General features: G+C 36.8%; 1 protein-coding gene across 22 annotated transcripts in view; it reads left to right on the top strand.

The window, feature by feature from the left end:
• HTR1F (5-hydroxytryptamine receptor 1F) overlaps positions 1 to 25,551 on the top strand; it is a 156,509-nt gene that overhangs the window by 80,990 nt on the left and 49,968 nt on the right. For 4 of the 22 annotated variants that reach the window (XM_049104628.1, XM_049104624.1, XM_049104620.1 and 1 more), the window contains 2 exons: positions 9,987 to 10,086; positions 16,362 to 16,461. The exons of 12 other annotated variants lie outside the window; for them this stretch is intronic. The gene's annotated coding sequence lies outside the window, so the exon portion shown is untranslated. The remainder of the gene's footprint in view (positions 1 to 9,986; positions 10,087 to 16,361; positions 16,462 to 25,551) is intronic. 6 more of the 22 variants (XM_049104629.1, XM_049104625.1, XM_049104621.1 and 3 more) reach the window with 2 other exon arrangements.

Here is a 25,551-nt window from a genome sequence, read left to right as displayed (position 1 = left end):
AAAGGAAAGAAGGGGAACTGAGTGGGAAAAATTAGGGAGACAAAACCTGAAAGATTCCTAACTCTGGGAAATAAAGAGTTGCAGAAGGGGAGGTGGGTGGCGGATTGGGGTGACTGGGTGACGGGCACTGAGGGGGCACTTGATGGGATAAGCACTAGGTGTTATACATATGTTGGCAAATTGAATTTAAATTAAAAGAAAAGCTAAAAAAGAAAAAAGTTCCATATCTTGTAGTGTGGTTTTCAGTTGTCTAAGTCTATCAAAAATGTATCAAATTATATATTTTAAGTGGACACAGCTTACTATACATAGATTACATCTCAATAAAGTTGATTTTAGAAGAAATACACTTTTCACCAAAATTAGAATTCTTGAAAAGACACATCCCCAAAAAAAGCAAACAGAATATATCAAAAATTTAAGTTGAATTAATAAAAATTAATTTTCTTTTGATAAATTGTGGTTTTGAAAACTTCTTAAGAGTTAAATTTTGATTTAGAAATGTTAAGTGGATTATTCCATTTACATTCTTAGTGCAAAATGAACAGATCTTGTTTAAAATTTTAAGGAGAAAGGAGAAGAGTTTTACTCAAGCCAAGTTAAGACAGCAGTCCAGAATTCACAATCTTTACAAAGAAGAAAATACTCTGGGGAAGGAACATTTTGTGCAAGGCTGTATATTTTTTTCCATAAAAAGTTACAAATCATCAAGATGAAGGACATTCCAGAAAGTTACAGATTGTACCTTATAGTTTTAGAATGTGCAAGGTTGTATGACTTTGGTCTTATGGGAATGAGGGAGGGGTTTTTTGTTTTGTTTTGTTTTTATCTTTGTATTTAGAATGCTCCCTATTGGCTATTTATTTTTAATAAGGCAGATGTACATTTCTCAGGACATTTCTGTGTCCAGAGCCCATGCTCTGAGGTTTTGTGGAGTCATTTTCACCTTCACAAATATAAGTATAGCTTCCCTGGGAGCATAGGAGCAGGGCCACAAATGTGGAAAGTTGAAAATTTCCTTTATCAACAAGAATATATATTTTTAAAATATTTCTCATATTTATTCATTGGTACCTAAAATTAAAATTTGTACTAACTCTTAAAATGGTTCAGCCAAAAAAGTGTATGTGTATGTATATACATGCATTGAGGAGCATCTCCACACATGTATCAGAGAGCGAGAGAGACTGCAAAAGAGAGAGAATATATCAAAATGTTAATAATTTGTATATATAGGTGAGCTTATGTGGGTTCTCATGTTACTGTTTTTTTCATTTTTCCTCTAGTTTTGAAATTTTCAAAGTAAACAATTGAAGTAAAATATAATCATATTATATGATTATATTATAATCATATAATATTAATGAGTCTGTGCACTGAAATTTTAATACCCAGGAAACTATTTTTTTATTTTCCTTTTTTCCCCCCAGTAAATTTTAATAACCCAGGAAGTGATATGAATATATATTTCATAAAGCATGAAATTACTAAATGAATTGAGGATGAGAAAAAAATCACTGTAAGATAAAGAACATGGACTTTATGAATTTCAAAAAAATCCACATAATCCAGGCAATTTTTATATCAAGAACTCTGATTATTTAATTATTTGGGGAGTATAAAATAATGAATGGCTATGAGCATAGGCTCTGCAGCCTATTCCTTCTTGATCCCTTACTAACTATATAACTGTTTTTTAAGATTTTATTTATTTATTCATGAGGAACAGAAAGGGAGAGAATCAGAGGCAGAGGGAGAAGCAGGCTCCCCACTGAGCAAGGAGTCTGATGTGGAACTGATCCCTGGGACCATGACCTGAGCTGAAGACAGATGCTTAACCGACTGTACCACTCAGGTGCCGTTTATATAACTTTTTTTAAAACTCGGCATTCTCATATGTAAAAATGAAGAAAATAAAAGTATTTCCTCAAGGATGTTGTAAAAATTAAATGAGTTTAAAGTGTTTAACACAATTCTCTGTACAAAGTAAAAACTCAAGAAATGTTAGCATCTATAATTCCTATTATTTTAGGAGGAACTAAAGGAGATACGTTCATAAAATTGTGAATTACTAAACTTACTATACAAAAAAAAAACTATTTTTATCCTACCACATGCCATTCCCCAGTTATTTTGGAAGACTATTTCATTTTTAGATTTTAGGCTGTTCCAAAAGACTTTAGATTTCTTTTTAAGATTTTATTTTAATTCCAATTAACATAGAGTGTCATATTAATTTTGGGTGTGCAGTATAGTAATTCAACACATCCATACATCACCCTATGCTCATCACAAGTACACTCTTTTTTTTTTTTTACAAGTACACTCCTTAATCCCCATCACCTACTTAACATATCCCTCCATCACCTCCCTTCTGGTAATCATCAGTTTGTTTTCTATAATTAAGAGTTGGTTTCTTGATTTCTCTCTCTCTCTCTCTCTCTCTCTCTCTCATTTTTTGCCTTTGCTTGTTTTGTGTCTTAAATTCCAAAAATAAGTGAAATCATGTGGTATTTGTCTTTGACTGATTTATTTCACTTAGCATTATATTCTCTCACTCCATCTATGCCATTTCAAATAGTAAGATTTCATTCTTTTTATGGCTGAATAATATTCCATTGTTTACACACACACACACATACACACATATATATATACAATGAAATACACTTCTTTATCCATTCATCAATTGATGGACATTTAGGCTGCTGCTATATCTTGACTATTGTAAATAATGCTGCTATAAATTGGGGGGCATGTATCCCTTTGAATTAGTGATCTTGTATTCTTTGGGTAAATACTCAGTAGTGTGATTTCTGGATCATAGGGTAACTCTATTTTTAACTTTTTGAGGAACCTCCTTGCTGTTTTTCACAGTAGTTGTACCACTTTGCATTCCCACCATCAGTGCATGAGTGTTACTTTATCTCCACATCCAAGCCAATTCCAGTTATTTCTTGTGTTGTTGATTTTAGCCATTCTGACAAGTGTGAGGTGATATCTCATTATGGTTTTGATTTACAATTTCCCTGATGATCAGTGATTATGAGCATCTTTTCACTTGTTGGCCATATAGATGTCTTCTTTGAAGAAATGTCTGTTCATACCTTCTGCCCATTTTTAGTTGGATTATTTTTTGGGGGGTGTTCTTTATATATTTTGGATACTAACCCTTTATCTGATATATTATTTGCAAATATCTCTTCCCCTTCAGTAAGTTGCCTATTAGTTTTGCTGATTGTTTCCTTTGTTGTACAGAAGCTTTTTATTTTGATGAAGTCCCAATAGTTTTTGTTTTTTGTGGGTTTTTTTTTGTTTTGTTTTGTTTTGTTTTGTTTTTTTGCTTTTGATTCCCTTGCCTCAGGAGACATATCTAGAAAGAAGTTGCTCCAGCTGATGTCAAAGAAGTTTCTGTCTGTGTTGTCCTCACGGATTTTTATAGCTTCAGATTGACAGTTATTAATTTAATTAATTAATTAATTAATTAAATACCTATAGTTAGGTATTTAATCTATCGTTAGTTTATTTTTGTGTATGGTATTAGAGAATGATCCGGTTTCATTCTTTTGCATGTTGCTGTCCAGTCTTCCAAACATCATTTGTTGAAAAAAATGTTATCTTCCCATTGTATATTCTCTCCTGCTTTGTCAAAGAGTAATTGACCAGGGGGTTCCTGGGTGGCTCGGTGGTTGAGTACCTGCCTTCGGCCCAAGGCCTGATCCTGGAGACCCGGGATTGAGTCCCACGTCAGGCTCCCTGCATGGAGCTTGCTTCTTCTTCCTCTGCCTGTGTCTCTGCCTCTCTCTGTGTGTGTCTGTCATAAATAAATAAATAAAATCTTAAAAATAAAAAAAGATCAATTGACCATATAGTTGTGAGTTTATTTCTGAGTTTTCTATTCTGCTCTATGTTCTGATCTATGTGTCTATTTTTGTGCCAGGACCATACTGTTTTGATCGCTGCAGCTTTATAACTTAAAATCTGGAATTATGATTCCTCCAGATTTGCTTTTATTTTTTAAGATTGCTTTTGGCTACATGGGATCCTTTGTGGTTCCATAAAAATTTTAGGGTTTTTTGTTCTAGTTCCATGAAAAATGATGATTTTTTTATAGGGATTGTAGTAAATGTCTACATTGTTTTGGGTAGTATAGACATTTTAACAATATTTATCCTTCCAATCCATGAGCATGGAATGTCTTCTTCATTTCTTTGTATTGTCTTCATTTTCTTTCATAAGTATTTTATAGTCTTTAGAGTATAGGTCTTTCACCTATTTGGTTAGGTTTATTGTTAGGACTCTTATTATTTTTGGTACAAGTGTAAATGGGATTGTTTTCTTAATTTCCCTTTCTGATGCTTTATTATTGATGTGTAGACATGATGGATTTCTGTACTTTGATTTTGTATCCTGCAACCTTACCAAATTAATCTATTAGTTCTAGCAGGGTTTTTTGTGGAGTCTTTAGGGTTTGCTATAGGTAGTATCATGTCATCTGCAAATAGTGAAAATTTGACTTCTTCCTTACCAATTTGGATACCTTTTCTTTTGTTATCTGATTGCTGTACTAGGACTTCCAACTATGTTAAATAGCAGTGGTGAGAGTCGACATCCTGTCTTGTTCCTGATTCCTGACCTTAGGAGAAAAGCTCTGTTTTTCCCTATTAAGGATAATGTTACCTGTTTTTCATGTATGGCCTTTATTTTTTTATTTTTATTTTTTATGTATGGCCTTTATTATGTTGAGGTATGTTCCCTCTAAACCTAGTTTGTTGAGGGATTTTATCATGAGTGGGTGTTGTACTCTGTCAAATGCTTTTTCCACCTTTTTCTTATTGATGTGATGGATCACTGATTCATTTGTGAATATTGAACCAGCCTTATCTCCCAGGAATAAATCCCATTTGGTCACGGTGAATGATTTTTTTAATGTATTGCTGAATTCATTTTACTAGTATTTTGTTGAGAATTTGGGGTTTTTTTTATTCGCATGTACTGTATTTATTCATAGTTCACTCTCTAATTCAAATACAGAGCTTTTCTTAGTGGGAATTAGACAATAAGCAAGAAAATCAATGTTCAATAATTCCAGAGTGTGATGAACCCCCGAAGGAAATAAACAGGGTCTTATCATAGAAGAATACAGAGAATGTTCTTTATTTTCTTTTTTACACTTTTTTAATTTAAATTCAATTTGCCAACATATAATACCTGAGAATTTCTTGATGATAAGGTTTTTAAAACACAAAAGATCTAAGTTTATCAATGTATGCCTAGAGAACATTCTTTTCCCTCCAAATTCGAACAAATTTTCTGAGAAGATTTAGAGGTGAAAAAATGCAATATATGTAGGTTGGAGATGCTACAAGAAAATTGTTACACAGCTAAAAGAAGCTTTTGAAATAAGGAAGGTCTGTCTGAATATCCAGACTACAGCAAATTGATTGTTTTCTTGTTTCCTTTAAATGAGCTCATGTTTAAAAAAAATAAAAAATAAAAAAAATAAATGAGCTCATGTTTGATCATTTGACATTTACTATTTGATTAATAACTGAAAACTTATTGCACTCAGTAATTGCCAGCCTGATGAGTCTGACAAGTAAAATTCTGATATGAAAATGAGATTAATAATTTAAATGTGATTTAGACATGATAGCCTTTGAATTTAGATTGAAAGTCTTACATTCAGGACCTCTGTTGAAAATATAATTTAGATTTAATTAAAATAATAAAAGTGTTTTACATTTTTATTAATATATTTTATCATTCTTTTCCTGGTATCAGATTGTCAAAAGACAACTAAAACAAAGGTGATCTTATGATTTTAATGGGAAGTTTAGAACTCTGTGTTATATATGTGTTTCTCACCTTATACATACCTTTTATACTGAACTGCCTAGTGCAGACCCAGATAATATAATGTAATCATGAATAACACCTATGCTCCTTTTAAAGAGTTTGTATTATCCAGTCAATTGCCTGTAATCTCTTCATTGATGGAGTTTGTTCTTTGTGGCATCTTGAAGAAGCAAAAACAATTCAAGATAATATTCAATACATTAATACATTTGGATAATATGCATTCCTATTTTAAAATATATACTTTAAAACTTAACTTCAAAAATATACCTGAGTAAACATACATACTTGCTCGAAACTTTTCTGTTTTCACCGAACTTCATATCTACTCATATCTATTATGGATCCTCTTAGCAATCCTTTAAGGTGTAACAGGTAATTTCAGAGATTGGAGTTTTCAAAAGGCTGATGAAATTGGGAGAGAAGAAACAAAAATTCCTTAGAGAAGGATTCTAAATAATATATGCAGATAGCTCTCCCTCCAAGAGGTGTAGCTTAGCTCCTAGTAACTTGACAGTGGAGAAACCTGGCAATACCTTAACTAAGTGACCAAGATTAAATAACTAGTAGTGTCATATGGATATCACAGACCCTCTGATATGATGGGATGAAAAGGGAACTTTTCATTATTCCAAATTATTCAAAATAAAATGGGGGGGTTGTTTTGTTTTTTGAAAAAAAGTACTCACATATTGATACCAGTGCTAGGACTGAAATAGTTCCTGATGAATGTGTTCCCCCACTCTACCTCAAAGCAATAATTTCTTAATGTACAGGAAGAAAATTGGGGGCATATATATAAAAAGAATGCTGACAGTGGTGTGTATTTTAATTTACATTCAAGTTAATAAAATGACTATTTAAATTAAATCTTCAAAAAGAAGTCCTATCTAATAAACACACATATAAATCTACTGTTTTTATTAAATTAAAAATATGCAAAAAAAATTAAAAATATGCAATTCTCCCTTGTTCTTTGATCAATGCTCAATTGACTTATAAATTTGGTAGATTAATTTCCCCTAAACATTTACCAGTATTTATGAGCCTGATTAATTCAATTTCCTTAGGTTTTTTTTTTAAGATTTTATTTATTTATTCATGAGAGACACAGAGACAGACAGAGAGGCAGAGACACAGGTACAGGGAGAAGCAGGCTCCATGCAGGGAGCCTGACGGGGGACTCATCCCAGGTCTCCAGGTTCACGCCCCGGGCTGAAGGTGACACTAAACCGCTGAGACACTGGGGCTGCCCTCCTTAGATATTTTAAATTACAGTTACAAATTTTAACACATCCAAGTCTCTCCAGCATTTCTTTTTTTTTTTTTCTCTCCAGCATTTCTAACACCTAACAAGATATTTGCAAATCTAATAAACAACCTCTTAAACACTTAACTACTACTTACAAACCTAAAATGTCTAAATTTCTAAAGTATCAAATATGTAATCAATCAAATATCATATACAAATATCTTTTTTCTTACAATTATCAATTTAAAATCATAAGTACAAAATACACATCTTTTAATTATTATTTCTTGAAATCAAAATTATAACATCAAATAATCTTGAAAAACCCCAATTAAAAACCATGAGTTTAGGAGTTCCTGGTTGGCTCAATTGGTACAGTATGTGACTCTTAACCTCAGGGCTGTGAGTTCAAGCCCCATGCTGGATGTGGAGCCTATTTTAAATTGTTTTCAAAAAATTAAAAACCATAAGCTTAATATTTCAATCACATTTTTTTAAACATTTAAATTAAAACAATAGATCCAACATAACAGATTCTTTAATGTCAAATTATCTTCAACATTTACAAACTTAATAAATAAAACACACACAAGTTACATGAGGATTAGAAAACTATTCCTAAACTTAGCATAAATGTATTATAAATGTATTACTTCCATATTTTCCCTATATGTTGTAAACATTTACATACTTGTAAACATAAGATAAACATTTTCACTGATGTAAATGACCTGCGGGGTCATTTGCAGACCACAGGGGGAAAAGGCCATCCAGGCCAGATTACAGGTGTTGGTAAACCAGGACACCAGTTTATGGGAATTTGGGTTCACCTTTCAAGATGATTTAGCAGGACCTTTTTTTATAAAGGTCTTTTCTTATAAAAAATGGAACTTTCCAAATGCTCTCCTTTTCTTGCAGACACTCTACATTATTTTTAATTTTGGTGGTCCTATGCATGCTGCAAATAATCTGCTTACACCCTGTTGGTTTCTGAACCCTTGTTATGTCTTACTTCTTATCTGTCAGGCTTATGATCATTTAAGGTCATTTTATTGATACACTGCTACATCTCATTATATGTCACCTTTTTAGCTCTTCATGGATGAATGACCTTAAAATTATTTCTTCCAGTCTCCAATTTGTTATCAGATCCTTTCATTAAGATTCACTCACTAAGACAATTATTTCAGGGAATTTTTTCAACTCAGCCACTACCTTCATAACTGCTCTCATTTGTACTTAATCTCTTTGGCTACCAAACAATGCCAGGGTAGGGGGTGGAAGAAACACAGAAAATTTAAGTCAAGGTCATGTTTCTATTGAACTGCCAATCCAACACTTATTTTCCCTCTCCCATGGGATGTCTTCTCCTCTTCCCCATATCTTGTAGAAACCTAAAGGGAAAGAACTACATTAAAATCACATTAGTGTTGCAACCCCATTTCTGATATCAGCATCCTTGTTTCTTATCAGACTCCATCAATACTTCTGTGGTTTCATTTTAATATCCAGATTCACTATAATGTTTGCATGCTTTAGGATTGCCACAAAGGCAGCAAGACATTTTATTTTATTTTATTTTATTTTATTTTATTTATGTATGTATTTATTCATTCATTCATTCATTCATTCATGAGAAACAGAGAGAGAGGCAGAGACATAGGCAGAGGGAGAAACAGGCTCCATGCAGGGAGCCCGATGTGGGACTCGATCCCGGGTCTCCAGGAGAGACCTGAGCTGAAGGCAGCGCTAAACTGCTGAGCCACCCAGGCTACCCTCAGATTATTTTTATTAATTTAATCCCTTGACTTAACATGTGAACTATGTATTGATCACTTTTTTTTAAGATTTTTATTGTATTTATTCATGAGAGAGAGAAAGGTAGAGACACAGCCTCTGAGAGAGGCTCAGACACAGGCACTGAGCCACCCAGGATCCCCTGTATGAATCACTTTGTATAATTCTCTCATTTTAAATCACCTTTACTCTCATTTTTTTTAGAGTTTTATTTTTAAGTAATCTCTACACGCAACATGGGACTTGAACTCACAACCCTAAGATCAAGAGTCATATTCTCTACTGACTACACTAACTAGGCATCCCTAAATAACTTCTTCAATTACAGACTACCTATCAATTCAACGTTGTCAAACAGGAAAGCTTATTCAATTTAATTTGACAGTAAAAAAAAATTTTTTTTTTAGTTTCTTAATAGATATAATGATCCCATGGTAATATTAGTTCTTTGAACCTATGAACTCATACCTACCCTATAAAGACTTTATCTTAATGCAATAGTACCCAATTTAGTATATAGAAACCTTTGAGATCTGATGACACCACCAGTCCAGCCTCAATTCTTATTAGCCCCCTATTGCCTGCCCTCCCCTGGACACACACATACATACTCTCACAGAAGCAACAAATTTGCTTTATCCATTTTCATATTCTTTCACAACTCTACACAAGTCATTTCTTCCATTCTATCTTCCCACTTTATCCTGACGCTGCTAATTTTTGCTATTCTCGACCAACTTTGTGATGCATATTTATGCAACCCATTTATTATACTTACCTCAGTATGTTACAGTTGGATTAAAGGCATGTCTCTCCAACATTGTAAGCCTGGCATAAACTAAGTGTTCAATAATTAGTTGATAAACCAAGTGAGTGGATGGATAGATCCATATACGGATATATGGCTGGGTAAATGAATAGATGAATAAAAAAACAGATGACTGTATGACAAGATGCATATTTGAGTGGGTATAAGTAAGACAGAATAGAATTTCCTGAGACAGACTAATATTGGGAGGAGGGGCAAGACGGCGGGAGAGCAGGGTCCCCAATCACCTGTCCCCACCAAATTACCTAGATAACCTTCAAATCATCCTGAAAATCTACGAATTCGGCCTGAGATTTAAAGAGAGACCAGCTGGAATGCTACAGTGAGAAGAGTTCGCGCTTCTATCAAGGTAGGAAGACGGGGAAAAAGAAATAAAGACACAAAAGGCCTCCAAGGGGGAGGGGCCCGCGAGGAGCCGGGCTGAGGCCGGGGCGAGTGTCCCCAGGACAGGAGAGCCGCGACCCGGAGACGCAGGAGCTGCACCAACCTTCCCGGGGGAAAGGGGCTCGCGGGGAGGTGGAGCAGGACCCAGGAGGGCGGGGATGCCCTCGGGCTCCCGGGGACACTAACAGACACCTGCGCCCCAGGAGATGCGCCGAGCTCCCTAAGGGCTGCAGCGCGCACGGGGGACCCGGAGCAGCTCCGGGGGCTCGGGGGCGGCTCCGCGGAGGGGGCTGCGGGGCGGGAGCAGCTCGGGGGGCTTGGAGGCGGCTCCGCGGAGGGGGCTGCGGGGCAGGAGCAGCTCGGGGGGCTCGGGGGCGGCTCCGCGGAGGGGGCTGCGGGGCAGGAGCAGCTCGGGGGGCTCAGGGGCGGCTCCGCGGAGGGGGCTGCGGGGCGGGAGTGCGAATCCACCAGCGCAGGCCCCGGAGCACAGGGCGCCGGGACACAGCCCAGGACCCGGCCTCCCCCGGGACAGGCAGAGGCTGGGAGGGCCCAGGACAGCGAGGACGCTCCTGCCCCGAGCTGAGCAGATCAGCGGCCCCGCCCGGAGCCTCCAGGCCCTGCAGACGGAGAGCTGCGGAGCTACTGCGGGGGCTGACTCCAGGGCTCCAGAGCTGCCCCGCCACTGCGGTTGTTCCTCCTGGGGCCTCACGGGGTGAACAACCCCCACTGAGCCCTGCACCAGGCAGGGGCAGAGCAGCTCCCCCAAGTGCAAACACCTGAAAATCAGCACAGCAGGCCCCTCCCTCAGAAGACCAGCTAGACGGACAAGTTCCAGGGGAAGTCAAGGGACTTAAAGTACACAGAATCAGAAGATACTCCTCCGTGGGTTTTTCTTTTCTTTTCTTTTCTTTTTTTCTTTTTTTCTTTTCTTTTTTTTTTTTTTTTTTTTTTAATTTTTATTTATTTATGATAGTCACACAGAGAGAGAGAGAGGGAGAGACATAGGCAGAGGGAGAAGCAGGCTCCATGCACCGGGAGCCTGATGTGGGATTCGATCCCGGGTCTCCAGGATCGCGCCCTGGGCCAAAGGCAGGCGCCAAACCGCTGCGCCACCCAGGGATCCCTTTTCTTTTCTTTTCTTTTCTTTTTGATTTCTGTTTGCTTCCCCCGCCCTTTTTTCCTTTCTTTCTTTTTCTTTCTCTTTTTCTTCTCTTTTTTCTTTTTTTTTTCTTCCTTTTTTTTCTCTTTTCTTTCCTTCTTTCTCTCTCTTTTTCTCCTTTTCCCAATACAACTTGTTTTTGGCCACTCTGCACTGAGCAAAATGACTAGAAGGAAAACCTCACCTCAAAAGAAAGAAACAGTCCTCTCTCCCACATAGTTACAAAATATGGATTACAATTCAATGTCAGAAAGCCAATTCAGAAGCACTATCATAAAGCTACTGGTGGCTCTAGAAAAAAGCATAAAGGACTCAAGAGACTTCATGACTGCAGAATTTAGATACAATCAGGCAGAAATTAAAAATCAATTGAATGAGATGCAATCCAAACTAGAAGTCCTAACGACGAGGGTTAACGAGGTGGAAGAACGAGTGAGTGACATAGAAGACAAGTTGATGGCAAGGAAGGAATCTGAGGAAAAAAGAGACAGACAATTAAAAGACCATGAAGACAGATTAAGGGAAATAAACGACAGCCTGAGGAAGAAAAACCTACGTTTAATTGGGATTCCCAAGGGCGCCAAAAGGGACAGAGGGCCAGAATATGTATTTGAACAAATCCTAGCTGAAAAACTCCTAATCTGGGAAGGGAAACAGGCATTCATATCCAGGAAATAGAGAGATCCCCCCCTAAAATCAATAAAAACCATTCAACACCTTGACATTAAATAGTGAAGCTTGCAAATTCCAAAGATAGAGAGAAGATCCTTAAAGCAGCAAGACACAAGAAATCCCTGACTTTTATGGGGAGGAATATTAGGGTAACAGCAGACCTCTCCACAGAGACCTGGCAGGCCAGAAAGGGCTGGCAGGATATATTCTGGGTCCTAAATGAGAAGAACATGCAACCAAGAATACTTTATCCAGCAAGGCTCTCATTCAAAATGGAAGGAGAGATAAAGAGCTTCCAAGACAGGCAGGAACTGAAAGAATATGTGACCTCCAAACCAGCTCTGCAAGAAACATTAAGGGGGACTCTTAAAATTCCCCTTTAAGAAGAAGTTCAGTGGAACAATCCACAAAAACAAGGACTGAATAGATATCATGGTGACACTAAACTCATATCTCTCAATAGTAACTCTGAACGTGAACAGGCTTAATGACCCCATCAAAAGGCGCAGGGTTTCAGACTGGATAAAAAAGCAGGACCCATCTATTTGCTGTCTACAAGAGACTCATTTTAGACATAAGGACACCTACAGCCTGAAAATAAGAGGTTGGAGAACCATTTACCATTCAAATGGTCCTCAAAAGAAAGCAGGGGTAGCCATCCTCATGTCAGATAAACTAAAATTTACCCTGGAGACTGTAGTGAGAGATGAAGAGGGACACTATCTCATACTTAAAGGATCTATCCAACAAGAGGACTTAACAATCCTCAATATATATGCCCCGAATGTGGGAGCTGCCAAATATTTAAACCAATTAATAACCAAAGTGAAGAAATACTTAGATAATAATACACTTATACTTGGTGACTTCAATCTAGCTCTTTCTATACTAGATAGGTCTTCTAAGCACAACATCTCCAAAGAAACGAGAGCTTTAAATGATACACTGGATCAGATGGATTTCACAGATATCTACAGAACTTTACATCCAAATTCAACTGAATACACATTCTTCTCAAGTGCACATGGAACTTTCTCCAGAATAGACCACATACTGGGTCACAAATCGGGTCTGAACCAATACCAAAAGATTGGGATCGTCCCCTGCATATTCTCAGACCATAAAGCCTTGAAATTAGAACTAAATCACAACAAGAAGTTTGGAAGGACCTCAAACATCATTAGTTTCCATGAATCTTTTAATTCTTCCTTAATTTCCTGGTTGTGCCTTTCATCTTTTAGCAAGATGGTCCTTAACCTCCGCATAAGAAACAAACAATCCAATCACGAAATGGGCAAAATACATGAAGAGAAATCTCACAGAGGAAGACATAGACATGGCCAACATGCACATGAGAAAATGCTCCGCATCACTTGCCATCAGGGAAATACAAATCAAAACCACAATGAGATACCACCTCACACCAGTGAGAATGGGGAAAATTAACAAGGCTTGAAACCACAAATGTTGGAGAGGATGCGGAGAAAGGGGAACCCTCTTGCATTGTTGGTGGGAATGTGAACTGGTACAGCCACTCTGGAAAACTGTGTGGAGGTTCCTCAAAGAGTTAAAAATAGACCTGCCCTACGACCCAGCAATTGCACTGTTGGGGATTTACCCCAAAGATTCAGATGCAATGAAACGCCGGGACACCTGCACCCCGATGTTTCTAGCAGCAATGGCCACTATAGCCAAACTGTGGAAGGAGCCACGGTGTCCATCGAAAGATGAATGGATAAAGAAGATGTGGTTTATGTGTACAATGGAATATTACTCAGCCATAGGAAATGACAAATACCTACCATTTGCTTCAACATGGATGGAACTGGAGGGTATTATGCTGAGTGAAGTAATTCAGTCGGAGAAGGACAAACATTATATGTTCTCATTCATTTGGGGAATATAAATAATAGTGAAAGGGAATATAAGGGAAGGGAGAATAAATGTGTGGAAAATATCAGAAAGGGAGACAGAACATAAAGACTACTAACTCTGGGAAACGAACTAGGGGTGGTGGAAGGGGAGGATGGCGGGGGCTGGGGGTGAGTGGGTGATGGGCGCTGAGGGTGACACTTGATGGGATGAGCACTGGGTGTTATTCTGTATGTTGGTAAATTGAACACCAATAAAAATTAATTTATTTAAAAAAAAGAATTTCCTGAGACAAAGGAACCCCATTTATTCTGATGACCCAAGGTTATCTAAAATGAGAGGCAGCATGTAGAACATGTAGAAGTTTCCATGAGGACCAAACATTTAATAATATCAGAATAGGAGGTATTTGCTCCCTAACTGTATTCAAACTGTATTACAAAGCTATAGTTATAAAAATAGTGTGGTCCTGGCACAAAAACAGACACATAGAACAATATAACAGAATAAAGACCCCCAAAAGAAATGCAACCTATGTGGTCAATTAATCTACAACAAAGGAGATGAGAACAATGGTGATAAGACCATCTCTTTCAAAAATAAAAAAATAGTATTGGAAAACTGGACATCTAGATGCAAAGGAGTGAAACTGGACCACTTTCTTATACCATATATGAAAATAAACTCAAAATAGGTTAAAGATTTAAATGTAAGACCAGAACTTCTAGATGAAAACAGACAGTAAACTCTTAGACATTGGTCTGAGCAATACTTTTTTTAGATCTATCTTCTCAGGTAAGGGCAACAAAAGCAAAAATTATAAATAGGACTACATCAAACTAGAAAACTTTTGCATGGTGAGGGAAACCATCAATAAGGCAAAAAGGGAATCTACTGAATGGGAGAAGATATTAGCAAATGATATAACTGATAAGAAGTAAATATCCAAAATATATAAAGAGCTCACACAACTCAAAACTTAAAAAAAAAAACAAGCAATCCAATTAAAAAATGGGCAGAGGATCAGAAATGATATTTCTCCAAAAAAGACATACAAGTGGTCAAGAGACAATGAAAAGATGCTTAACATCACTAATCACCAGAGATATGCAGATCAAAACCACCATAAGATATTTCCTCACACCTGTCAGAATGGCTATTATAAAAAATAATTAGAAATAGCAAGTGTTGGGAAGTATGTCAAGAAGAGAGAACCCTCATGCATTGTTGGTGGGAATGCAAAATACTATAGCAAATATGGAAAACAGTATGGAGTTTCCTCAAAAAGTTAAAAATAGAACTATCATACAATCCAGCAATTCCACTACTGGACATTTATCTGAAAAAAATGAAAACACTAACTCGAAAAGATACAGACACCCCTATGTTCATTGTAGCATTATGCACAATAGCCAATCTATGAAAATAATCTAACTGTCCATTAATAGATGAATGGGAAAAGAATATGCGGGATATATATATATATATATATAAAATGGAACATTATTCAGCCATAAAGAAGAATGAAATCTTGCCATTTGCAACAACATGGATGGACCTAGGGGAAGTTATGTTAAGTGAATAGGTCAGAAAAATAACAATAATGTATGAATTCACTTATATGTGGAATCTAAAAATAAAACAAATAAACAAGCCAAACAGAAACAGATTCATAGACACAGAAAACAATCTGATAGTTGCCAATGGGGAGGATTATAGGTAGGGATAAAATAAGGGAAGAGTATTAAAAGGTACAAACTTGCAGTGATAAAATGAATAAGACACAAAGATACAATGTGCCACACAGGGAATATAGTTAATAATGTGTAACAACTTTGTATGCTGACAGATAGTAGCTAGATTTATCTTGGTGATCATTTTGTAAAGTATAAAAATGTTGAGAGTGTACTATGTTGTATACCTGAAATTAACATAATATTGTATGCCAGTTGCACTTCAAATAAATAAATAACATGAAAGGTCAATATTGATACTAATTTTATGCCTAGAAAAAAAATTTATGTATTTATTCTCTTATTTTTACATTTTTATTGTTTTTAGAGGAGGGGAGGGGCAGAGAGAAAGGGAAAGAGAGAATCTTAAGTAGGCTCCATGCCCAGTACAGAGCCTGACTGAGGGCTCAATCTCCCAACCCTGAGATCATGATCTGGGCTGAAATCAAGAGTCAATGCTTAACCAACAGGGACACCTGGGCACCTGAAAATTTTTTGAAAAGAAAAAATGTTCTAATTATAGTTCTTTATATGAACTACTTATACTTGTATCTAATTATCATTCAAGAATAAATTACTGAGGTGCCTGAATGGCTCAGTTAAGCATCTGCCTTTGGCTCAGGTCATGATCTCAGGGTCCTGGGACATATCCCCATATCAGGCTCCCTGCTCAGCAGGGAGTCTGCTTCTCCCTCTCTCTCTGCCCCTCCTCGCACCCGTGTTTTCTCCCTCTCTCTTCTTTCTCTCTCTCTCTCTCTTAAAATAAAATTTTAAAAATCTTTTTAAACATAATTTTTATTTTAGGTAAATTACTGGGACACCTGGGTGGCTCAGCTGTTAAGCATCTGCCTTCAGCTCAAGGTGTGATCCTGGGGTTCTGGGATCGAGTTCCACATCGGGCTTGGTGCGTAGAGTCTGCTTCTACCTCTGCCTGTGTCTCTGCCTCTCTCTCCCCCCCTCTCTCTCTCTCTGTTGCTCATGAATAAATAAATTAAAAAATCTTTTATAAATAAATAAATTCTATATATCATTAAATTTATGTCAGATGAACTGTTTTGCTAGAATTAAAAACAATATGCTCATGTCTCCAAGTACTTATAATTCCCATTATGTTACACTATATTTTATATTATTAGTATTACCTATGAATATGATCCATGCCTCATATTATCCTCAATGGAATACTTGTGTTTCTAGAATTGGTAACTACCTATAGCCAATCTGAACACTTCAACATATCAGGAGACCGCATTTATCATTCTCTCATTGTTACTCTGCACATGGCAATGTTGAAATCTTCCCTAAAATACCTAGTAAAATACTACTTTCTAATGATGCCTCATATGTTTAAGGCAAAAAAAAAAATCATAAAGATGTTAGGAGATTAACCAACCCTGATACTACTGGGGGTCATTGACTAATACCTCTTATGTACCAGGTAAGGTAAGGTGTCAAGCAGAGGAAACCAACATCAGACATGGCTCTTACCTTCCAGGCACTGTTTCAAGAAGAATTAGACAAAATAGCTGCTTTACATTCTTACCAGGAACCGAAATGGGCTAAAAATGAAATAATAAGTGAAAAAGCCCAAATTATAACCCAGTGTGATAGGACTTCAAAGAGAGGTCAATGCAAATATGTACCAGGTGGGCTAATTGTGTAGTCTTAGCTTTTGGAACGGTAGAGCCCAAAATTCATCTTCAGTTTCCTAGTCCTAGCCTTGTTTTCATTTTAATACATAGAAATGAGGCCCAGCAATAATAAATCACTTGAAGACGTAAGGAAGTTACTTAGCCTTCATACGTTTTGTCTCATGCTGATGCTTTTCCTATAAGCACAGAGACAATGAGTAACAATCAGTTGGCATATGTCATAAAGCTAAATCATAATTCAGGCCTTAGGAGGTTAACTACTAGTAAGATTAATGTAATATATTATTGCAATATGATTCCGTTCTCTAATATTCTAGTTATTTCGAAAAAAATAAGGTGGGCAGCCCAGGTGGCTCAGCGGTTTAGCGCCGCCTTCTGTCCAGAGTGTGATCCTGGAGTCCCACATTGGGCTCCCTGCATGGAGCCGGCTTCTCCCTCTGCCTGTCTCTCTCTCTCTCAATCCCTCTCTCTCTCTCTCATTGTCTCTCATGAATAAATAAATAAATAATCTTAAAAAAAATAATAAGGTACCTACCATGTGCTAGTTTGGCTGGTGTAACTACAGAGATAGGGTAGCTGACCACTCCCCCGCCCCTTTGTGGATTCTGTATTTCATTTTACCTGTTTTTTTTAATACTTTTGATTTATACACATATTTTTATTCATTAATCTGATTTACTTACCTGCTGAAATTCTTTTTATAAAAATGTCAATTAATAACTCAGAGAAAGTCAAATTGTATTTTAAAAATAGATGTTTGAAAGGCTAATTTAGCAGTTATTTCTGTGGCAAAGCCTTGGTTTACTGTGTGTGTTTTCCCTCCTTAAGAAATAACATCAGTCCCTTTACAAGAGAACTATTTCCCTTTTTGTTCTGAAATTGTAACAAGATTTTGCTGTGAGAAACAAAACATGAAATACACTGAATATGCTTCAGGAAGTACGTACTGACATTAAATTTTCTGTAACAGAGCTAATTGCTATCATCTGTGGTCCACTTTTAGCCTTATGAATTTTTCATTCATCAAAATTAATATAAATAACACAAGAAACATTGCCTTTGACAATGCTTGCCAAGCCAAATAAAATATTAAGGAAACCAAATCAACTTATCTTCTCAGACTCAGTAACAAAGGAAAAAATGCCCTAAGTATTTTTATGTTATCAACATTGTAATATATGCATATTTTAGGTGCACTTTCCTTTGACCACAATAAATACTATCAGAATTCTATCATTAATACAGCTTTTTAAAAATGTTCACACTTGTCTATTCTTGGTGGCCAATTCCTTGGTTTTTGTCTTATTTGTAACAAAATGGAAACCTGTTAATTTACAAAGGACCTAGTTGTACATTATAAAAATTAAAACTCATCCAGGAAAGTTATACATTCAATACTCTTTTACTAAGTAAATTTTATTGTTAGCTATTTGCTCAACGGATATACTCAATATATACACCCTTGTATTCTCCAAAGGAAAAATAGGAGAAGGCCCTCAGCAGCTTTATTTGTAATAAATCAAAACTGAAAACAGCCCATGTCCATCAATAGTAGAATGGATTACTTGTGGTATATTCATATAATATACAGCAGTAAAAAAAAAACTACCATTGCATGCAATCATATGTATATCACAATTATAATGTGGAGCAAAAGAAGCCAAGTACAATAGAATACATACATGCATATCACATGTTTCCATTTATATAAAATTCAAACACCAGCAAGCTAGTACAGTGATGGAATGAGAACAGTGATTACCTTTAGTAAGGGGGAGTGATAATGTCTGGGAGGACATAGGGAACCTTTTCAGGTGCTTACAGTGTTGTTCTACAGCCTGATCTGAGAAGTGGTTTATGATATGTTTATTTTATAAAAATCCATAAAGCTGTACACTGATAATTTGTTTAATTTTTAATTAGTTATTTCATAAAAATATTTGTCCAAAAAAAAAAGAAAAGGAAATTGGTGCCATTTACATTAAGTATAATGTAATGTAATGGTCTAGACTTACCTAACATTCCCTACTCAAAACCTGACTTTTTTCTCTTTTGTCCACTGTCTCTTGATTTTTAAAACATACCTTTCTTTTCTCTCATGGGGATATAGGTTGAGATCATAGGCTGTGACAAAAATTTTGTGTGGCCCTCACAAATAAAAGTGTTATAAAACAGATTGTACAAAGATTGGATTCCTTCCATGACAATATTGACTATCATCAAAAATTCCTTAGATGGATTTCTTCTAAAGAGTGCTATAATTGTGGCTATTTTGAACAAGTAGGAGAGCAATGCAAATCCCATTCAAGAACTTGGAGGCATAACCTTTTCTATTTTTAAAGACTTTATAAGCTCAACTGTGGATTTAAGGATGCACAGTTGGGTGATAAACCACAAAGAACTACAGGGATTTGATATCTGTGGAAGTCAACAAACTGGAAGGAGAATAAGAGCCATAATTGTGATTGGGAGCAAAGAGGGGCTTCTAGGATGGATGGCAAAATCCTCTTTCTTGACCTAGATGAGGGATACAAGAGTGGTCACCTTAAAACATTGAATGGGACACCTGGGCGGCTCAGTGGTTGAGCCTCTGCCTTTGGATCAGGGTGTGATCCGGGAGAGATGGAGTCCTACATCGGGCTCCCCACAGGGAGCCTGCTTCTCCTTCTGCCTGTGTCTCTGCCTCTCTCTGTCTCTTATGAATGAATAAATAAATAAAATTTTTAAAGAACAACTCATTGAAGTATATATTTGTTTTGTGTTTGACAATAAAAATTTTAAAATAAAGTAAAATGCTTACGTTTTCACTTGAAAAAAAAAAAGTATCCTGATATAAGATTCAGGGGAAAAAGTACCAAAGACTATAGTGGCAGACTAACTTTTCAAAACTGGTCTTCTGTAACTCAGACTCATTTAAGCTGTTTATTATAGGGTCTCATGAAGCTTATTTGTCCTTTTCTATCTGTATTGATAGCAAACTATATGTTGTGTTTACTAGAAATAACACTAATTGAACAAGTCATGATAGGACTGCTATGCCAAAATTGTCTACTCACATTCAGCATTGAAAAAATCCTTTTCTGTTGACAGTCTACTGATAATGTTGCTCAGTGAGCTGTTTTAGTTTTAATTAGTAGGAATGAAGAGTTAATGACATTTTTAATCAAATGATTTGAACATAAGATTTAAGTAGCTATGTTTTCATAATAAAAAATAATAAGTTGTCCAAAACAAAATTGATTTGCAAGATCTTTTTAAGCCATAGCAAATTTTTCAGATGCTTTGAAGGTAAAAATAACCATCATGACCATTTATTCTAAAAACAACTGTTACATATCCATCATGAGAATGCACTAGTCTAGGTTAAAAGGTATGCGAGAAAGAAGGAAGAAGTAAAGTAAATAAATAACTATATTGGAAGCAAGGGAATAAAGCAAACCATAATACTAGCAGTAAACCTAGGTAAATAACAATGTGGTTTCTGAAAGACTGTTAGCATAAAAGAGGTGGAATTCAGGCACCTAGGTGGCTCAGTCTGTTAAGCATCTAACTTCGGCTGAGGTCTTGATCCCAGGGCCTGGGATGGAGCCCTGAGTGGTGGGCTCCCTGCTCAGGGGGGGACCCTGCCTCTCCTTCTCTCTCTATCTGCCACTCTCCCTGCTTGTGTTCTCTCTCTCTCTCTCTCTCTCTCTGTAAAATAAATAAATAACCTACAAAAAAAAGCAGTGGAATAAATAGCAAAGAAATAGATCATTTTTAATATGATTTTTAAATCAAAATATAGAGTCATAAATAGCCTGACTAAATATTGAGGTATAAATTAGTGTAGGTTTCTGGAAGCAATTTGAATGTGTTTTAAATTGCTTCTTTTAAGTTTGCTCTCATACACTTTTTTTTTTTTTAGGGACAGGATATCTATACATTTTTTAAAAGAATTTTTTATTGTAGTTAAATTTGCAAACATACAGCATAACACCCAGTGCTCATCCCACCAAGTGCCCCCCTCACTGCCCATCACCCAGTTACCCCAACCCCCGAACCACTTTCCCTTAAACTACCCCTTGTTCATTTCCCAGAGTTAGGTGTCTCTCATGTCCTGTCACCCTCACTGATATTTTCACTCATTTTCTCTCCTTCCCCTTTATTCCCTTTCACTATTTTTTATATTCCCCAAATGAATGAGACCATATAATGTTTGTCCTTTTCCGATTGACATATTTCACTCAGCATAATACCCTCCAGGTCCATCCACGTTGAAGCAAATGGTGGGTATTTGTCGTTTCTAATGGCTGAGTAAGATTCCATTGTATACATAAACCACATCTTCATTATCCATTCATCTTTCGATGGAAACCGAGGCTCCTTCCACAGTTTGGCTACTGTGGACATTGCTGCTAAAACATCGGGGTGCAGGTGTCCTGGCATTTTACTGCATCTGTATATTTGGGGTAAATCCCCAGCACTGCAATTGCTGGGTCATAGGGCAGTTCTAGTGTTAACTCTTTGAGGAACCTCTGCACAGTTCTCCAGAGTGGCTGCACCAGTTCACATTCCCACCAACAGTGCAAGAGGGTTCCCCTTTCTCCACTTCCTCTGCAACATTTGCTGTTTCTTGTCTTGTTAATTTTCCCCATTCTCACTGGTGTGAGGTGGGATCTCATTGTGGTTTTGATTTGTATTTCCCTGATGGCAAGTGATGCAGAGCATTTTCTCACGTGCGTGTTGGCCATGTCTATGTCTTCCTCTGTGAGATTTCTCTTCATGTCTTTTGCCCATTTCATGATTGGATTGTTTGTTTCTTTGGTGTTGAGTTTAATAAGTTCTTTATAGATCTTGGAAACTAGCCCTTTATCTGATAGGTCATTTGCAAATATCTTCTCCCATTCTGTAGGTTGTCTTTGAGTTTTGTTGACTGTATCCTTTGCTGTGCAGAAGCTTTTTATCTTGATGAAGTCCCAATAATTCATTTTTGCTTTTGTTTCTCTTGCCTTTGTAGATGTGTCTTGCAAGAGGTTGCTGTGGCCAAGTTCAAAAATGGTGTTGCCTGAGTTCTCCTCTAGGATTTTGATGGAATCTTGTCTCACATTTAGATCTTTTATGCATTTTGAGTTTATCTTTGTGTATGGTGTAAGAGAATGGTCTAGTTTCATTCTTCTGCATGAGGATGTCCAATTCTCCCACCACCATTAATTGAAGAGACTCTCTTTTTTCCAGTGGATAGTATTTCCTGCTTTGTTGAATATTAGTTAACCATAAAGGTCCACTTCTGGATTCTGTTCCATTGATCTATGTGTCTGTTTTTGTGCCAGTACCATACTGTCTTGATGATCACAGCTTTGTAGTACAACTTGAAATCTGGGATTGTGATGCCCCTGGCACTGGTTTTCTTTTTCAATATTCCCCTGGCCTTCAGGGTCTTTTCTGATTGCACACAAATTTTAAGATGATTTGTTCCAACTCTGAAGAAAGTCCATGGTATTTTGACAGTGATTGCATTAAATGTGTAAATTGCTCTGGGTAGCATTGACATTTTCACACTATTAATTCTTCCAATCCATGAGCATGGAATATTTTTCCATCTCTTTGTGTCTTCCTCAATTTCTTTCAGAAGTGTTCTGTAGTTTTTAGGGTATAGAGCCTTTCCCTCTTTGGTTAGGTTTATTCCTAGGTATCATATGCTTTTGGGTGCAATTGTAAATGGGGTTGCCTCCTTAATTTCTCTTTCTTCAGTCTCATTGTGAGTGTATAGAAATGCCACTGATTTCTGGGCACTGATTTTGTACCCTGCCGCACTGCCGAATTACTGTATGAGTTCTAGCAATCTTGGGGTGGAGTCTTTTGTGTCTTCTATGTACAGTATCACGTCATCGGCGAAGAGGGAGAGTTTGACTTCTTCTTTGCCAATTTGAATGCCTTTGATTTCTTTTTGTTGCCCGATTGCTGAGGCTAGGACTTCCAGTACTATGTTGAATAGCAGTGGTGAGAGTGGACATCCCTGTCGTGTTCCTGAACTTAGGGGAAGGCTCCCAGTGTTTCCCCATGAAGAATGATATTTGCTATGGGATTTTTGTAGATGGCTTTTAAGATGCTGAAGAATATTCCCTCTATCCCTACACTCTGAAGAGTTTTGATCAGGAATGGATGCTGTATTTTGTCAAATGCTTTCTCTCTATCTATTGAAAGGATATCATTCTCGTTTTTTATCTTGTTGATATGTCTATCACGTTGATTGCTTTACGAGTGTTGAACCAGCCTTGCATCCCGGGGATAAATCCCACTTGGTCATGGTGAATAATCTTCTTAATGTATTGTTGGATCCTACTGGCTAGTATCTTGTTGAAAATTTTTGCATCTGTGTTCATCGGGGATATTGGTCTATAATTCTCCTTTTTGGTGGGGTCTTTGTCTGGTTTTGGAATTAAAGTGATGCTGGCCTCATAAAACAAGTTTGGAAGTATTCCGTCCCTTTCTATCTTTTGGAAAGCTTTAGTAAATAGGTATTGTTTCTTCTCTAAACGTTTGATAGAATTCCCCTGGGAAGCCATCTGGCCCTGGACTTTTGTATCTTGGGAGGTTTTTGATGACTGTTTCAAATACCCCCCTGGTTATCGGCCTGTTAAGGTTTTTTATTTCTTCCTGTTCCAGTTTTGATAGTTTGTGGTTTTCCAGAAATGTGTCCATTTCTTCTAGATTGCCTAATTTATTGGCATATAGCTGCTCATAATATGTTTTTAAAATCATTTGTATTTCCTTGGTATTGGTGGTGATCTCTCCTTTTTCGTTCATGATTTTATTAATTTGAGTCTTTTCTTTTTAATAAGGCTGGCTAATGGTTTATCTATCTTATTACTTCTTTCAAAGAACCAACTCCTGGTTTTGTTGATCTGTTCTACAGTTCTTCTGGTCTCTATTTCATTGAGTTCTGCTCAAATCCTTATTAAATCTCCTCTTCTGCTTAGTGTAGGTTTTTTTTTTGTTTTTTTTTTGTTTGTTTGTTTTGTTTTTAGTGTAGGTTTTATTTGCTGTTCTTTCTCCGGTTTCTTTACTGTGAGGTTAGCTTGTGTATTTGAGTTTTTTCCAATTTTTTGACAGATGCTTGTATTGGCATGTATTTCCATCTTAGGACCACCTTTGTTGTATTCCAAAGATTTTGAATGGTTGTATCTTCATATCCATTAGTTTCCATGAATCTCTTTTATTCTTCTCTAATTTCCTGATTGGCCCATTCATCTTTTAGTAGGATACTCTTTAACCTCCATGTGTCTGAGTTTCTTCCAAATTTCTTCTTGTGGTTGCGTTCTAGTTCCAAAGCATTGTGGTCTGAAAATATGAAGGGAACAATCCCAATCATTTGGTATCAATTGAGACCTGATTTGTGACCCAGTATGTAGTCTATTCTGGAGAAAGTTCCATGTGCACTGAGAAGAATGTGTATTCAGTTGTGTTCTGATGGAAATTTCTGTAGATATCTGTGAAATCCATCCGGTCCAGTGTATCATTTAAAGCTCTTGTTTCTTTGGAGATGTTGTGCTCAGAAAATCTGTCATTTGCAGAAAGTGCTGTGTTGCAGTCTCCCAGTATTAGGTCATTATTATTTAAGTATGTCTTTACTTTGAATATTAATTGATTGATATACCTGACAGCTCCCACATTAGGGGAATAAATATTCATGATTATTAGGTCTTCTTGTTGGATAGATCCTTTAAGTATGATACAGTGTCCCTCTTCATCTCTTACTACAGTCTTTGGGATAAACTTTAATTTATCTGATATAAGGATGGCTACCCCTGCTTTCTTTTGTGGACCATTTGAATGTTAGATCGTTCTCCAATCTTTTATTTCAGACTGTAGGTGTCCTTATGTATACAATGAGTCTATGTAAACAGTAAATAGATGGGTCTTGCTTTTTTATCCAGTCTGAAACCCTACGCCTTTTGATCAGGTCATTAAGCCCATTCAAGTTCAGAGTAACTATTGAAAGATATGAATTTACGGTCATCATAATACCTATTCAGTCCCTGTGCTTGTGGATTATTTATTTAGGCTTCCTCTTTCTTTGAGAGTCCTCCTTCATATTTCTTGCAGAGCTGGTTTGATGGTCACATATTCTTTCAGTTTCTGCCTATCTTGGAAGTTCTTTATCTCTCTTTCTATTCTGAATGACAGCCTTGCTGGATAAAATATTCTTGGTTGCATATTCTTCTTATTTAGGACCCTGAATATATCTTGCCAGCCCTTTCTGGCCTGCCAGGTCTCTGTGGAGAGGTCTGTTGTTATTCTGATACTTCTCCCCATAAATGTTAAGGATCTCGTGTCTCTTGCTACTTTAGGGATCTTCTCTT

Source organism: Canis lupus, chromosome 31, assembly GCF_003254725.2.
Source record: "Canis lupus dingo isolate Sandy chromosome 31, ASM325472v2, whole genome shotgun sequence".
In the NCBI taxonomy this organism is placed as follows: Eukaryota; Metazoa; Chordata; class Mammalia; order Carnivora; family Canidae; genus Canis; species Canis lupus.
This window is presented reverse-complemented; position numbering and strand designations above follow the sequence as displayed.